The following is a 17,520-nucleotide window of genomic DNA, read 5'->3' as shown; positions in this document are numbered from 1 at the left end:
CGCCCGTGCTAAGTTAACAGGTTCGACCATGGGTGTTAGACACGGGCGTGTTGCATGCCCTTGCTAGTTTCTCAGTTTCAACCACAGGTCTTCCACACGGGCGTGTCGCACGCCCGTGTTGTTTTGGCAGGCTCGACCATGGCCATGTCGTACGGCCGTGGTGTTTTATCGTAGCCCATGTTGGGGAAATCTTTTTCCTTTTTTACACATGGCCTTAAGCACGCCAGTGTGCTTGGCAGTGTCTCTGTGGAAACACCTGTATTCAAGATCTCTATTAGTAAGTTAGGAGTTGAATACCAAAATTTAAAGAAATTAATAATGTTAGTGCTCGGGTTGCCTCCTGAGAAGCACTTATTTATAGTGTAAGCTCGACTTACCTCTTCAGTGAATGGTCATGGCGGTTTGAGGAGTTTATACTCCTCATTCCTGCTATCAATCTCATCAAAATAAGGTTTTAATCGGGTGTTGTTTACCTTAAAAGTGCCGAACTTGGGATGACTCACCTTCACCGTACCGAATGGAAAAATACTGAGTACCGTAAGAGGGATTTTCTCATTCGATGTGGTAGTGACAATGTGGGGATCTGCAGCATCTAGTAAGACTTTATCACCAACCTTAAGTTGATTTGGAGAGGTATCAGGCTCGTTTTGGCGTAGTTTCAGTTTATCGTGTGTTCTCAGTTTATGTTCTCGCCATTCGTCTAGCTCCTCTATCCGTAACCTTTGTTCTCCATGATTGTGTCCTCTATCATTTCTGGAACATGGCTCGTGAACTTCTTTGAAGCTCAATTTCTGCAAAGTCATAGTGTCAATTTTAGTATATTGGTGTGGAATATTACCTTCAATGTTCGATGTGATTCCAGAATTACGAGCTTGAAGGGTGATCATTTCGTCTCCCACACGAAGTGTAAGCTCACCTGTGCCAACATCAATAATTGTGTTAGCAGTTGCTAAAAAGGGCCTCCCTAAAATCAAAGGGGTGTAATTATCCTCCTCTATGTCTAAAACAACGAAATCAACAAGAAATATGAACTTATCTACTTTCACTAGTACATCTTCAATAATACCCCTAGGAAATCTTATAGTTTTATCTGCCAATTGAATGCTCATCCTATTTTGTTTAGGTTTCCCAAGACCTAGTTACTTAAACATTTTGTAAGGCATGACGTTAATACTAGCCCCTAAATTAGCTAATGCATGACTTATATCTAAACTACCAATTAAGCAAGGAATTGTAAAACTCCCTGGATCTTTCAATTTGTGGGGTAGCTTATTCTGTAGAATAGCTGAGCAGATTGCGTTTAGGTCCACATGCGACGCTTCGTCCAACTTCCACTTATTTACTAAAAGCTCTTTTAAAAATTTTCATTGCATTTGGCATCTGTGACAAAGCTTCAATAAATGGTAAGTTAATATGTAATTTTTTCAAAAGTTTGAGGAATTTACCAAATTGTTCGTCTGAGCGGTCTTTCCTTGTCACGTTAGGGTATGGGACACGAGGTCTATATTATTCATTCCCCGTTTTGTTATGACTTACCTCACTTTTACCTTTGCCCACCACAGTTTCTTGCATCAATTCTGGCTCAGGCATAATAAATCCTTCCTTATCTTGAGTACGAATTGCGTTGAAGTGTTCCCTTGGATTAGGTATAGTATTACTTGGTAAGTTACCTTGTGGTCATTCGGAGGTTAGTTTGGATAGCTAGCCTATCTGAGTTTCGAGCCCTTGGATCGATGCTTGTTGATTCTTAAGTGCTCGGTATTTTGGAAATGGGTTTCTGATACCGAGATGAATTTAGAGAGCATCTCTTTAAGGTTTGATTTCTTCTCTTGTTGATAAGATGGCTATTGAAAACCCTGAGGATTTTGTGGCTTTTGATTCCCTTGACCACCCCAAGAGAAATTTGGGTGGTTCCTCCAGCCTGCATTATAAGTATTACTATACAAGTTATTTTGAGATCGAAAGTTATTGTTACCCATATAGTTGACCTGTTCCTCTTCGATTGTAGGATTGAAGGATTGATATTCTGTATGCACACCTCCTTCACTTGAGTCACACCTCATTACTGGATGTATCTGCATAGAATCAAGTAAACCATCAATCTTTTTATTGAGAAGTTCTACCTGATTTAACAGTATAGTAACTGAGTCGATGTTATAAATGTCGGCTATTTTTGTTGGCTTAGTCCTCATGACTTGCCACTGATAATTATTCAGTGACATTTCTTCAATGAATTCATAAGCCTCTTCAGGTGTTTTGTTATTGATGGTTCCTCCAGCAGCTGCGTCAATCATCTGTCTTGTTGAAGGATTCACACCATTGTAAAACGTTTGAACTTGCAGCCATAGAGGTAACCCATGGTGAGGGCACCTTCGCAATAGATCCTTGTATCTCTCCCATGCATCATAAAGTGTTTCTAAGTCCATCTGCACAAAAGAATAGATATCATTACGTAACAGCCATTTTAGCCAGTGGAAAATATTTTAGTAGAAATTTTTCGGTCATTTGTTCCCAAGTAGTGATGGACCCTCGTGGTAACGAGTTCAACCACTATTTAGCTTTGTTTCTCAGTGAAAAAGGGAATAACCGAAGGCGAATGGCATCATCAGAAACGCCATTAATTTTGAAAGTGTCACAAAACTCCAGAAAATTCGCCAAGTGAGTGTTGGGATCCTCATCCTGCAAACCATCAAACTGAAAAAACTGTTGTATTATCTGAATTGTGTTAGGTTTCAGTTTAAAATTATTTGCAGCAATAGCAGGTCTAACTATACTTGACTCAGTTCCTGTTAAAGAAGGTTTAGCATAGCCATACATAGTACGTGGAGCAGGATTTTGATTAGCTGCAATTGCAGGAGGTAGTTGATTGCCTTGGTTTTCAGCCATCTCTTCGGTTGGGGGTTGAGTATCGTCTTCTTGCTCATTCTCCGTGTATCTTAAGCTTCGCCTTATTTCTTTTTGGTTTCTACGAACTGTGCAATCAATTTCTTTATCAAACAGTAATGGTCTCGACGGGTTTCTTCTAGTCATAAACTATGAAAACCTGCCAAAAGAAGGAAAAAGGAAGTTAATACATAATAATTAAATTAAATTAAATTGCAAGAAAGATAAATGGCTAAAGTAATAAAAATTGAGTGTTCCTAATATTTCAGTTCCCCGGCAACGGCTTCAAAAACTTGATCATGAGGTTTCATGATAGGTTTTAAATATTTATAATTACTTGTTCTTGAACTAACTATTATCGCGATGTAGGCAAGTGTACCTATCGAACATGTAACACCCCTAACCCGTACCCGTCGCCGGAGGGTTAAAGAGTATTACCATATACAAAAGAGTCATATCAAGATAATTAGGTATATTGATTCATTTCTTAAGTTCAATTCACATCAGAAATTTAAAACATTAATCAAATCTCAACCACACATTCACATTAACCATTTGGAACACATACAGTAACTTATCAAGCCATTTTCGCATGGCTAAACATATATACATCATCTAAAGATAATTATTTAACAACAAAAAGTCAAGCCTATACATGCCAATATCAAAATTTAACAAGTAGAGTACCAAAAAGCTTAGATAGTGTGGACGATTTTGACTTTGAGATCCCCGAGACCGTAGCTGACGAACAAAATCTACAAAATAGAGAATTAAGGCAACAAAGTAAGCATTACTATGCTTAGTAAGTTTTAAGCATTTCAACAATTAAAACATGTCACTTAAATCGAACAATGAATATTACCAAACTTGTATTCTAATTACGATTACTAGGCCGAATATACACAAGTATGCTACACATAAAGACTATTGGCCGAATATAAATTCATAAAGAAATTTTCAGCACATGCTTCACTTTATTTTATGGCTCATACAACTAATTTAATTCACATATTTTCATATAATGGCAGACACTGATCGAATAGGTCATTTCTCTTATTTATAGATATATTAATCATTCACAATTTGATCGTTGTTTGATACTAATGACTCACTTTGCAATCAATTCACATATCAGTATATAATACGTACCTGGTCATTTCCATGTATCATACATATTCGATAATAGTTTGTTTTGATCATTTGAATTTGAAATCTCATTCGAATCACCGGCGTTAAGCCTGCTAGGTTTCAAAACCCGAATCCAGTTACTAGCACAAAGCCTACGGGACTTTAGGCCCGGATATAGTACCAGCACTAAGCCTGCGGGATTTAACCCGGATATACTTTACCAGTATGAAGCCTGCGGGATTTAACCCAGATATACTTTACCAGCATGAAGCCTGTGGGATTTAACCCGGATATACAATATATCGAGAGCTAAACATATTTATCCACATGATAATTTGGATCATATAACATATCACATTTGTACTTCACTTTCTTCATTCGAGTATAAGCACACACGAAAACACACTTTTAATATAACTTTCGGTTCAACACTTTTACGCAAGAACACATAACTATTTCACTATCTCAGCTTAACTCCTAATATCCATTTGATTACATTCCATATACTCAAGTTATTTATTAAACAACCTTATTCAAGTAGAGACAATATATTGCAATTCATTTATCATGCTTATCTCATTTCATCAATTATCTAATAATTGTAATTACTCAAAACTTACCTCAGATGTTTTGAACAGTTACGGATAATCTACTCGACTGCTTTCTCCTTTCCCCTATCTGATTTAGACCCTCTTTGCTCTTGAGCTTGATTAAAACAAATAGATTTATTTAAATTACTTATTCAACTTTACTTCTTAGTAGTCACATTTGACAATCATATAAAACTCCAATACATATTATATTTTATAAAATATGTCATGAATCGATTTCATACTTATTTAATCAATATCTAATTTGCATACACAAACAAAGATTCACATAGCTTATCAGGCTTTCATATGCATGAATTCAACCATACATCCGATTGTCACTATAAGTACATGGTACATGCATAAGACATATATATATTCGTACCTATATATGACTATCATCATTTAATCATTTACTCCTAATTAAGCACAACCGCATATACACATGCATATATATATAATGCATGCCTTAATATTATATACTTTTATTTTCAAATTATAGTATAGTTCCAAAACATATAGCTAATTCCGAATGTCATCTTATCAACATTTACCACAATACCAATTTCCATTTATCTTCAATGATGTACACATAAATACTTACACTCTCATATGCATACAATCCATTTAAGATCATTATATGACCCATTTAGCCCTAACCATTCAAGCTTAAACTTTCATACACTCTTATCCAATGTCATACGTAATGCCGAATGTCCAATTTAACCAAACTTCAAAATTTAACCTTCATCACTTTAATTGACCACTACCTATTCTTCACAACTTCAAATACAAAGTAATTAACACATATACTTTTATACCGAATTAACTAACACTTATAGTCCTTAGTCGAATGTTATTAAACTTTTGTCATCATAGTATTTTTACTTATCACTTTACACAATATTATCAAAATGAACTAATTACACTTATATAAATACTATCAAAGCCGAAACCTATGCATAACCCTACTCACATTATTCAAATTTATACCCTTAAAAATTCATATACAATGCCAAACCTCTAATTCATTCATTTCTATCACCCAAACGGCATTTGCTCACATTTTAACATTTAAATACCAAACATTTGTTCAAGTAACTAAACAAGTCCAAATTCATCCATTTCACATATAAATACTAACAACTAAGTATTTACTAATCAAACTTCATTAAAATATGAGAACAACAATCTATCCTCTTCAATTTCTCCCATGGCCGAATGCTCAAATCCTTCCCAAAAATCAAAACTTTAATATGGGTTGAATAAAGAACTTGGTAACTAACTTAAAATTAACAAAAAATTTAAGAATTAATTAGAAGTCTTACCTTGATTCAAGCCTAAAGTAACCAAATGGAGCTTTCTCCCTTATCCTCTCTTACAATTCGGTCATGAATAACAAAGATGAAGCTTTGTTTTTATCACCCATTTTCTTTTATTTTTTCATTAATAATATAAAATTATAAAGCCATTATAAGTAAATATTAATATTTATTTTTAATACAAAATCATCATCATGGCCGGCCACTATAAACAAAAAGGGACGTTTGACATGCAAGTCCAAGCATTTTATAACATGTATTAATAGACTACTTTCACAATTACCTATCACCTTTCACAATTATTTCACATAAGTCCTATTTAATAATTTCACATACAAATGACAAAATTAAAGCATGAAACTTTCACATATGCATGTACACATATAATAAGCATAGAATATAACAATTAATTATTTTTATGACTCGGTTTTGTGGTCCCGAAACCACTTCCCGACTAGGGTCAAATTAGGGCTGTCACAGAACAGTAGTATAGTTTTAGTAAGACCGGATTGTCGAACCCAAAGGAACTAAAAGTACTAGTAATGACTGTCTTTTTATTATCTAGCCTAAGAATAAAGAGGTTTTATTTTAATTAACTAATTATCTAAACTAAGAACTCACAGAGAAAAGAATTGGGGAATTGCTTTTGGGAAAATCGATTGAATGAAGACAATACCTAAGGAAAAATCCACCTAGACTTTACTTGATATTCTGGCTCCGAATCGGACGATTTATTCATTCAACTTCTTCCGTAGAGATCCCTAAGTTATGTTATTATCCCTATTCAAGACTAATAATGTCTAATCCCTAGATTGAATAACCGAGACTTTTCTCTAATTAACACTCCAGGGTTGCATTAACTCGATCTGTGGATCCCCTTATTAGGTTTCACCCTAATCCGGAAAAATCTTGTCACCTTATTTCCAGGCACGCAATCAACTCCGCTTAATTATGACAAAAGTACTCTTAGACACGGTCTATTCCTCCTCTGAATAAGAGCATGTCTTGAATCAGTATCCTGGGATATCAAAACAAGAATTAAGAACACATAATTAAGAACAAGTTAAATATATATCATACGATTCAGAAAGTAATAACAAGATTCATCTTAGGTTTCATTCCCCTTAGGTATTTAGGGGTTTTAGTTCATAATTAAATAAGAGAACATATCAGAAGAATAAAGAATACAAAACATAAAGAAAACCCAAAACTCCTGAAGGGAAATTGAGGAGAGATCTTCAGTCTTGATGATGAATCTGGCTTCTGAGATGGATCAATCGGCTTCCTTGGAGTAATTCCTTACTCCTTATTCTTCCTCCCCCTTTTTCTCATCTTCTAGGGTGTATTTATAGGCTTTGGAATGCCTAGAAGCCCTCAAAAGTGGCCTTTTCCGAATTGGACTTAACTGGGGCTTCGCAGTGACACGCCTGTGTGCGATTACTTCAGGCTGTGTTCGAACCTGTTAGAATGGCACGGGCATGTGCTATACCTATGTGAGTCTTGCTCCAATTCTGCCAGATTGACACGGCCGTGTGGTCTGCCCATGTGAGGAGGTCTAAGCAGTGTTGATTTCATACTTTCGCCCATTTTCTCCATTTTTGGCCTGTTTCTCATTCCTTTCGCTCTCCTATGCTCTCCTAAGTATAAAACATAAAATTAAAGCATTAGGAGCATCGAATTCACCAACTCTAATGAGAAATCATCCATAAAATGCATTAAATATGGGGTAAAAATATGTATATTTTACGGTTTATCAATATAAGATATAATTATGAGAAAATATGTTATATGAGCAAATAGATTGGAAATATGTGAATTATATGTGAACTATGTGGTATATGTTAGTATCTTGGCCATGAAGTATATGTAGTTTATGATGTTGATATGCTTAAGTTAATAAGTTTATTTGTATATGGCTTACTAAGCTTTTGAAAGCTTACTTTGTATGTGTTTGCATTGTTTTATAGATATCGTAGCTATCGGGAGCTCGAGGATTGTCGAGGATCATCACCACACTATCAAACCTTATTTTGGTACCTTTTGACATTGTGAATATAATAGTCTGGCATGTATAGGCTAGAAGTATTTGGATATGTTTTATAATGAATATATATTTGGCCATGTGATATGGCTTGGTTTTTGGATATGATTATGGTTTGATTTTGGTATATGATATGTGATGCAATAGTGGTATGTTTGATATGTTCATGAACGGCCAAAGAAATTGGTCAAATTGGGAAGTTTTTGAATTGTGCTTATTTTGAAGAAAAGGTAAGATCATGTATAAATCATATGTTTTGGTATGTATTTGGCTTATAGAATGATATGTTTTGATTTACAAGTGTGGAAATTGTTGATAATGAAATGGCATGGAAGATGCATGATTTGGGTTTAAAATTGGCTGAAATTATAGTGCAAATGTGTTTGGTTTTATGCTTGTAGGTATGACCCAAAATGGGCGGCAAGTTGGCCTAGTAAATGGCCTATTTTTGCCCACACGGGCTGAGACACAGGCGTGTGTCTCAGCCGTGTTGCTTGAGGGCCATTTTGAAATGAGCCTGGGCAGACCACACAGTCCGTATGGCCAAGTCAATTTCGACCACGGGCTAGACACACAGGCATGTGACTGGCCGTGTGACCCAAGTTAGTAGCCTCCCTAATTTTCACACGGCCTGGCACACGGGTGTGTCTTGTGGCCGTGTGGACAAGTAAGTATGTATGCTCTGTTTTGACACGGCCTAGACACACAGGCGTGTCTAAAGCCATGTGAGGCACACGTCCTGTTCACACGGGCGTGTGACCTGTACAAATTTGAAAAATGTTTAAATTTCAAAAAAAATTGTATGAGCTCGGTTTAGTCCTGGCCCTTTTCTAAAGCATGATTAAGGACGCGATGACCTACATAAGGGACTTTATAATGATGTTTGACTATGTTGTGGATGATGTTATTGAATTGTTTGAAAAATGTTTCGATTTGTCTGGTAATGTCGTTAACCCTAGTCTGGCGACGGATATGGGTTAGGGGTGTTACATTATACCTTTATAACACCCCGACCAAGCCTAGGAGTTTCAGTTAAGTCGAAGGCGTTACATTGATTACCAAAGTGATCTTGTAAAGTTATTTTTTTTTGCTTTGAGTTAGATTGTATGAAATTCGTTTTTCTCTTTTTAAGGAAAACATTCATTAATTAAACTGACTTTACTTAGAAATTCAATTTACGATATTATTAATGTGAAGTTTTGAGAAAATAGTTAAGGTTAAAAAAATACTTTTCCAAAACTTCCAAGTATTTTTGCAAAGCAGCGAAAAACATTACTAAAAATAATAGTTTTCTAAACCAATTAGCATGCAATTATCAGAGTATTAACTAAGTAATCATGCTTAGAATTAATAAGCTAAAAAATCTGAAACCTAAGATATAAAAGCAATAAATAATTAATATTACAAACCCAAAACGATTAAAGGAAACTTTAATGGAAACTTTTAAAATAATAATAAAAGAAAAACGAGCTGTTAGGCTAAGGTTTCTCTGATGCCATTCCAATTCCTAATTTCTTGTGTTACCTTAGAGGTAAGAAAAAGGGGAGTGAGCTTGTGACAGCTCCATGTGAGTCTAATTTTTAAACCATTACATATAATCGTACAAACATTAAAGCATTCAATTTATAGCAACATAGTAATTATGCATAATGTAAGCTCATTTAGTAAATCAATGTATGTACAGATTATACTCATGATGCAATGTAATTATAATTTTAAATTATGATCCATCCTATCTGCCCTCGAGCATCACTCGACACTCCAAAACACATGTCAATAACTAACCATCTTGGATTTCCCAATGAAAATGGCTTGTTCACTTGTCATCGGTGACATGACTTTTACTACAATAACTTACCATCTCGGTTGCCCGATTTTGATGTCTTTTTAAACAATAATCTCGATTTATTTTGTAAAATCCCAAAAATCAAGGGTTAGTATAATTGGGTTTATGAATTGACACATAGTGATCATGCCTAAATTTTTAAAATTATCTATGCATTTTTAGGAAATAAATGTGGTGCTGGTTTGTTGGTTAAGTGTTAGTGTTGTAACAACCTGGTTTTAGACCACAAATCCGATATCATAAAATTATTTTAATAATATTTTTGGTGTTTATAGTATGTGAATATATGTGTGTGAAAATTTTGTGAGCTAATTTTATTGTTTAATAGCCCAATTTGAGAAAAATGACTAAATCGCGTAAAATGCAATAGTTGCATTTTAAAAAATGACTAAATCGCGTAAAATGCAAAAGTTGCATTCTATTTGTTAAAAGTGCTTAATTGTCATGGCTTATTAAATGCGAGGTCCTTATATTGTAAATAGACCATTGATAGTGGAGATGGACATTAATGAGTATCCATTATGTGTTTTTATATGATTATATTAAAGGTTATAATTGTAAATCGTTTAATAATGAATTAATAAGTTTAATAAATCATTTTAGTCCATCTTTTCCCATCTAAGCAATTGAAGAAGATAAAAACACCATGGATGGAGCTTCAAATATCCGGTCATAATTGAACCTTGCATGTAAGTTCATTTTTCATTCCGTTTTTGATATTTTTACGTTTTTGTGATCATTACTTTGAGTACTAGCTAGCCCGTATCCTAATTTCTGAAATTTTTGATGATTTTTTGAAATGCTATTGATGAATCTATGAGTTTTATGATGTTTGATGATGAATTATAAAAGCTTGATGCTTGATATACATGTTTTGTAAAGTGATTTTGAGTAAAAATGCATATTAGGGGTTAAATTGAGAAAAGTGTAAATTTATGGGTTAAAATTTGAAATAAATGAAAAATATGGGCTACTAAGGGCACTATAGTAATTCAGCACACATAGGTTTGTAATGAATTGGTGTAATTTTCTGAATTTGTGAAATAGGGACTAAATTGAATAAATGTGAAACTTTAGGAGCTAAAGTGAAAAAATTCCCAAATATGTGTTTGTGGATTAAATTGAATAACTATGTGATTGAATAAGTTAATTTTGAATACATATAGATCAAGAAATGAGGAATTTGGATCTAGATCGAGGGAAAACTAAAGTTATCGACTAAACGATTCAATTCATCGTTTTAGTATCCGAGGTAAGTTCGTATGTGATAAATGAAGTTACAATTATGTTTTTAATGCTTTAATAATGCATAAATTGTATATATGTGACTACGATTGTGTACGATGATAAATCAACTATGTTTGGCCCTTAGTGTGCATTTCAAAATAGCTTCGGCTATAAATAGCACGTAGTGTGCGAATTGGAATAGCTTCAGCTATATGAGGCACTAAGTGTGAGATACCAAGATAGCTTTGGTTTAATGTAATTGTACTAAGTGTGCACTGTCGTTATAGCTCCGGCTAATCATTTATAGCTTCAGCTAATCATTTATGCACTAAGTGTGCGAGTTCTTTGAGCAATGAAAGATTTCTGAACGATTTAACATGTTGAACAAAGAGATGAGAATGAAATAACTAAATACGAAAAAGTACAGGTACGTATGATACCTATGTGGTAGTTGATACTATGTGTATGAAGCTTGATGAATTTGTATATATATGATAAAGAGTCATGGATTAGATTTGAATGATAATAAGAGAACTACTAAGTGTTTTTTAATTGATGATTTGTATATTATAAACTGTTGATATATTTGGTACGAACTTACTAAGCTATGAAGCTTACTGTATGATATTTTCTTTGTTTTATAGAGTATGAAAGATAGCTCGGACATTAGGGATCATCGGGAATTATCATCACACTATCGAATCAATTTATTGGTACTTTTGAAGCTTTGTATATATGGTATATGGCATGTATAGGCTAGTGTTATTTTAGTCATGATAGCGATGAGATTTGGCTTGTAAATGTGGTATGTATAGCCATTTAAGTTGGCTTGAATTATGTGTTTGGTAAGTGTTATGTGTGATGTATATAATGCTTTATGAGTTGATTTGGTTTGAGATGATGATGTGGTGTGTTTTGTGATATGAAATAGATGACATTATGATGAATTAGTGAATATGGAATTTATGCAAGTTGTGACGATTTTGGCATAATGATTTGGTATATTTTGAATGTGGAATTGAGTAGTTAAAATGGTTGTTAATAGATGGTATAATATGTGTGTGAATTTGGTATGCTTTAGGCTGCCTATAAGTGTATGAAAATGGTTTCAAATTGGTTGCAATGTGAGCATGAGATTAGGGTGGCAAATTGGCTTTGCAAATGGCCTATTTTTTTCCACACGGGCAGAGACCCGGGCATGTGTATCGGTCGTGTGTGACACACGGCTATGTTACATGACCGTGTGTCCCCTAGGGTAGCCTTACAAATTTAAGTCAGTCTCAAGCACGGCTTAGATGCACATGCATGTCTGGTGACCATGTGAGGCACACAGCATTGTCATATGGGCATTTTTAGCCAATTCGAAGGGTACACAAGCTAGACACACGGGCGTGTGGTTGGCTGTGTGACCCAAGTTAGTAACCCCTCCAGTTTTCCCATGGCCAAGGCACACAGGCGTGTCTTCGGCCATGTGGTGCAAGTCAGTATGTATGCTCTGTTTTCACACCGACTAGGATACAGGCGTGTCCAGTAGCCGTGTGAGGCACATGGCCTTCTTACACGGGCGTGTCACCTATGAATGTAAAATTTTTCTAATTAAGGGTGCTCAATCGGTTAACCGGCCGGTTAACCGACCCGAAATAACAATAACCAAATTAACCGACCTTTCAAAATTTTTAACCGTTAACAGAACCAAAATTTTTTCAAAGAAAATAACCAAACCAAAAATTTTTTGGTTAATTCAGTCTTAAAATAAATATAAAATTAATCAAATTAACCGAATTAATCGAATTAACTGAATTACCCAAATTAACCGAATTAACCAAATTATTTGTATAAAATTATATGTTTTTTATTTTTATTTTTAGTTTTAGATTTTTATTTTTATTTATTAAATTATTTGTAATTTTTATGATTGGGTTGGGTAATTGGGTTGGGTTGGGTTGGGTACTTGGATTAATATATATTAGATTGGGTATTTGGGTTTATGTTTGATTGAGTTTGAGTGAATAGTGAGCTATTTATATATTATAACTTTATTTATTAATTTTTTCGGTTAAACCAAAAAAATTCGGTTAACTGACCGGTTTTGAACCCAATTAACCGTTAACCGAAAACTCAAAAAATTATTAACCGACCCCCTACCGAATTAATTCAGTTAACCGACCGATTAAAAGAATTCGGTTGGTTAACCGAATTTTTTCGATTTTACCTGAATTTTGCACACCCCTATTTCTAAGTGTTCAAAAGTTTTTATATGTGATCGGTTTAGTCCCGAACCACCCTTAAGCATGTTTTAAGGTCTCAGAAATTTGGTAATGCCTCATAACCCTATTCCGGCATCGGATATGGGTTAGGGGTGTTACAAGTGTAAGGTTTCTTAAAACCCAAGTTCAAATCCCTTCTCTCGCAACATTTATATTATTTTTCAAATTTTGTCTTAAACCCTTGTATGTGACATGCCTTGTTTTTTAAAATAAATATTTCAAATTATATCAAGAATGAGTTATTGGTTTGATGGTTAAACATTAGTAAATTTATCCTTGAAGTCCTAACTTCAATTCTCTTTCCACGCAAATAATTTAATTTTTGACAAAAACCCTTTTTTTTAATGTGTGGGCCATCCAAGACTAGTTAACCTAGGTATAAATATTAATTTTTTACTAATAATAAGCCTTTAATCCTCCTCCTCATTGCCCTAATCATTCCTCTTCTCCTCTCCTTTTTTATTTTAATTTTGTTTCCTTTCCTCTATTGTTGTTGTCGCCTACACCTAGTTTTATCATCTCTTTCTTTTCTTTTTCTTTTTGCCACAAGATTTATTAACATATTCTCCACCATATTTCAGTCATTTTTACTCATTAAAATCGGCCCCAAATCTAAAATCTTGAACTCCAAAATCGATCCCGAATTACTGTTTCTCTCTACTAGTTTAGGTAAGGTCTCTTCTCTCTTCAATTTCTTAATTAATCTTGTCCATTAAAAAAATAAATTTGTAGATATGAAATTTGGGGGTTTTAAAATATTTCAAAGGTATTTTTCTAGAATTTAATGAGATCTCAAACTATTTCAAAATTTAGCCCCAATTTTGGCCACCATAGGTGGTGCGTGCATGCGCCTATGTGCAAGAAAGGGGGTTGTTTTGTCTCTTGGTTCTTGCCTACATTTTTCTAGAATTAATTTGAGTTCTTGAACCCTCCTAATCAGTTTTTAAACCCATTCAATTAGGGAAATAATTTCTTGATTGATTGGCCATTCGAAACCCACAAATCGTGAAGTGTAAGTGCAATTAAGGGTAACTAGTTTGTTATTTCGACATAGTTGTTGGGTAAAGGTTATGAATTGATTAAATGAATGAATTTAATCATTAATTAGCTACTGATTTTCCAGTATATTATTGAATTAGGTGCTGATCCAAACTCCCCAAATTATTCATAAAGGCAAAGAATGATTGTACGTACGGTTTGCATTGATACAGTGTAAGGAATCTAAATAGTTTGGAATCATAAAATAGTTATAATTTCAACGATTGGTTTGAACTCATAAGTGGGAGTTTTGAGGCTAGTTTAATGGTAAATTTATTGAATTTATACTGAATTTTTGTTTAGGTTTGTTTAAGGAATTATTAAGGAAAATTGGAAGATTCGCTAGTGTGCTGTGAGGAAGCGAAAAATAAGGTGTGGATCCTAAACTCATAAAATTGTTTAAAAATGTTAATTATCATGTTATATATGATAAATTATCTTGTTTTCTGGATTTTTTTAATAGACAAATTATTTATTTTGTGAGTGGCCAAACCAGGTATGTTTCGAGCCTTCAAAGATAGACATGTTAGCAAAATTGCTAGTTTGGTAGTTGGTAAGTGATATTCGTGACAGGTTTTAAAAATTTATAATTAATCGTCTTGAAACAAACTATTATCACAATGAAGGCAAGTGTATCGATTGAACAGTAGTATAGCTTTAGCAAGACCGGATTGTCGAACCCAAAGGAGCCAAGAGTACTAGTAATTACCTTCTTTTTATTATCTAGCCTAAAAATTAAGGGATTTGGTTATCTAAACTAATTACTAAACTAAGAATGCACATAAAGAAAATTTGGGAAAATACTTTTGGGAAAATTCGATTGATTAAGACAATACCTAAGGAAAAATCCACCTAGACATCACTTGTTATTTGACTCTGAATCAGACGATTTATTCATTTAACTTGATCCGTAGAAATCCCTAAGTTATATTATTATCTCTCTCGAGACTAATAACGTCCAACCCTAGGTTGAATAATTGAAATCTCTTTCTAATTAACACCCTAGAATTGCATTAACTCGATCTATGGATTCCCTTATTAGGTTTCACCCTAATCCGAAAAAATCTTGTCACCCTATCTCTAGGCGCGCAATCAAATCCTCTTAATTATGACAAATTTACTCTTAGACAGGGTCTATTCCTCCTCTGAATAAGAGCATTGACTTGAATCAATATCTTGGAATATTAAAACAATAATTAAGAACACATAATTAAGAACAAGTCAAATATTTATCATACAATTCAGATAATAATAACAAGATTCGTCTTAGGTTTCATTCCCCTTAGGTATTTAAGGGGTTTAGTTCATAATTATAGACGAAAACCTCTCAGAAGAATAATGAATACAAAACATAAAGAAAACCCAAAACCCCTGAATGGAAATTGAAGGGAGATCTTCAGTCTTGATGATGGATCCGCTTCTGAGATGGACCAATCGGCTTCCCTTGAGTAATTCTTTGCCTCCTACCCCGCGTCTCTCTCCTAAGTGCCTCCTCAAGTCTTTAAATAGGCTTTAGAATGCCTCAGAGCCCTCAAAATTTGCCTTTTTTGAATAGGGTTATACTTGGGCTCGGTAGGGACATGCCCGTGTGACACACCTGTGTGCGATTACTCTAGCTCGTGGTCAAGGCTTTTGAATAGGCACGGGTGTGTAATCTACTCATGTAAATCATGCTTCAATCCTGCGAAAGGGACATGGCCGTGTGACATGCCCGTGTGAGGAAGTCCAGGCCGTGTTGATTTCCTATGCGGGTCTATTTTCTCCTTTTTCGGGCCGTTTCTCGCTCTTTTTACTCTCCTATGCTCACCTAAGTACAAAACATGAAATTAAAGAATTAAGAGCATCGAATTCACCAAATTTAAGGAGAAATCATCCATAAATGTGTCAAGCATGGGATAAAAATATGTATAAATTACTGTTTATCAGTAGTATGGATGTTTGATTGAGTTTGTAATTGCATATTTGAGTTATGAGATATGAGAATGTTTGACTGAATTATATAATTTGTTAAGATATGAAGCTTATTTATGATTTAAATGCATGGGATATTTGTTATATTGTGTACTGAAAAGGGTACTATCTATGCACAATGAAAATATGTAAAGTATGTGACATTGAACGATAATGCATGATATCAGGCTTAAGTAAAATTTGATACTGCTCCCTAATTTCCACTACATTGCAAATGAACTATTTTTGAAAAACAAATTGATAAGGCAACTAATTTTCCAAAATGACTTGAAAAATGGTTTTTCCGCTGCATTAGTTTAACTTTGAGATTTTTTTCTTAAATAAAAGCGACAAGTAATGTAACACCCTAAACCCGACCTAGAAGTTTAAACTGAATCCCGGATGCTACATTGATCACAGAAGTGATCGTAGGAAAATTTTACAAATCAATTTGTTTTTCGGTTCAATACTTAATCGTTTAAAACCAGTCAGTAAAATTACAGTTAAGATAGTATATATGTATATAAGCGGAATAAAAACTATTAAAACTTAACTCGAAATCTATACCAAAGCTTTATAAAAATCTTACAGTTCAAACCAAATAATCAAATAGATACTAAAAATGCAAACTGATAATAATTCATTTTCACTGAGACCGTCCGAGACCTCCGCACACCAAGTCCAGCGTCAAAATTCAGAAAAGGTACCTGAAAGTAAAACACTAAGAGGGGTGAGCTACTCGAACTTAATGTGAGACTGAAACAAGACTAAAAACACATTTTCAGAATTCAAATCAGTATTGCATCAGATTTACAGATAAACACTACGTCAGAAAGAAACTTGGAACTAACGTCCCAACAAAACAGAAATCGCATTCACATCAATTCACAAACAGACAGACAGAGTTCAGTCAAACACTATAAAAGTTGTTTAAGTTTATCCAACCGAAACACACCACATAGAACCTCCCATCCAACCTTGCACACCACATACGTGGACTAAGCCATTCAGATAACAATACGCAGCAAAGTTGGTGTATGTTTCATACAATGCAATGCGGTAATCCACTGTACAGACAAGTTGCAGTCTTAACTACCAGAACAGATAACAGTACGCAGCAAAGCTGACGCACCTGCAGTACAATGTGTAAATCACTGTACGAGTAAATTACAGTAGAACTGCCATACATATCAGAATCAGAGAACTGCCATATCAGATCAGAATTAGA

At 34.2% G+C, this 17,520-nt stretch overlaps 1 non-coding gene across 1 annotated transcript; it reads left to right on the top strand.

Annotated features, from left to right (window-relative positions):
• Positions 1-2,352: 2,352 nt before the first annotated feature.
• Positions 2,353-2,460, top strand: LOC121205397 (small nucleolar RNA R71). Its single transcript, XR_005900475.1, has one exon. It is a non-coding gene; the product is annotated as a small nucleolar RNA R71 (small nucleolar RNA).
• The last annotated feature ends 15,060 nt before the right edge of the window (positions 2,461-17,520 follow it).

The sequence above is a fragment of the Gossypium hirsutum genome, chromosome A08, assembly GCF_007990345.1.
Source record: "Gossypium hirsutum isolate 1008001.06 chromosome A08, Gossypium_hirsutum_v2.1, whole genome shotgun sequence".
Taxonomy (NCBI): Eukaryota; Viridiplantae; Streptophyta; class Magnoliopsida; order Malvales; family Malvaceae; genus Gossypium; species Gossypium hirsutum.
Note: the sequence above shows the minus strand (reverse complement) of the source record. Positions and strands in the feature narration are given on the sequence as shown.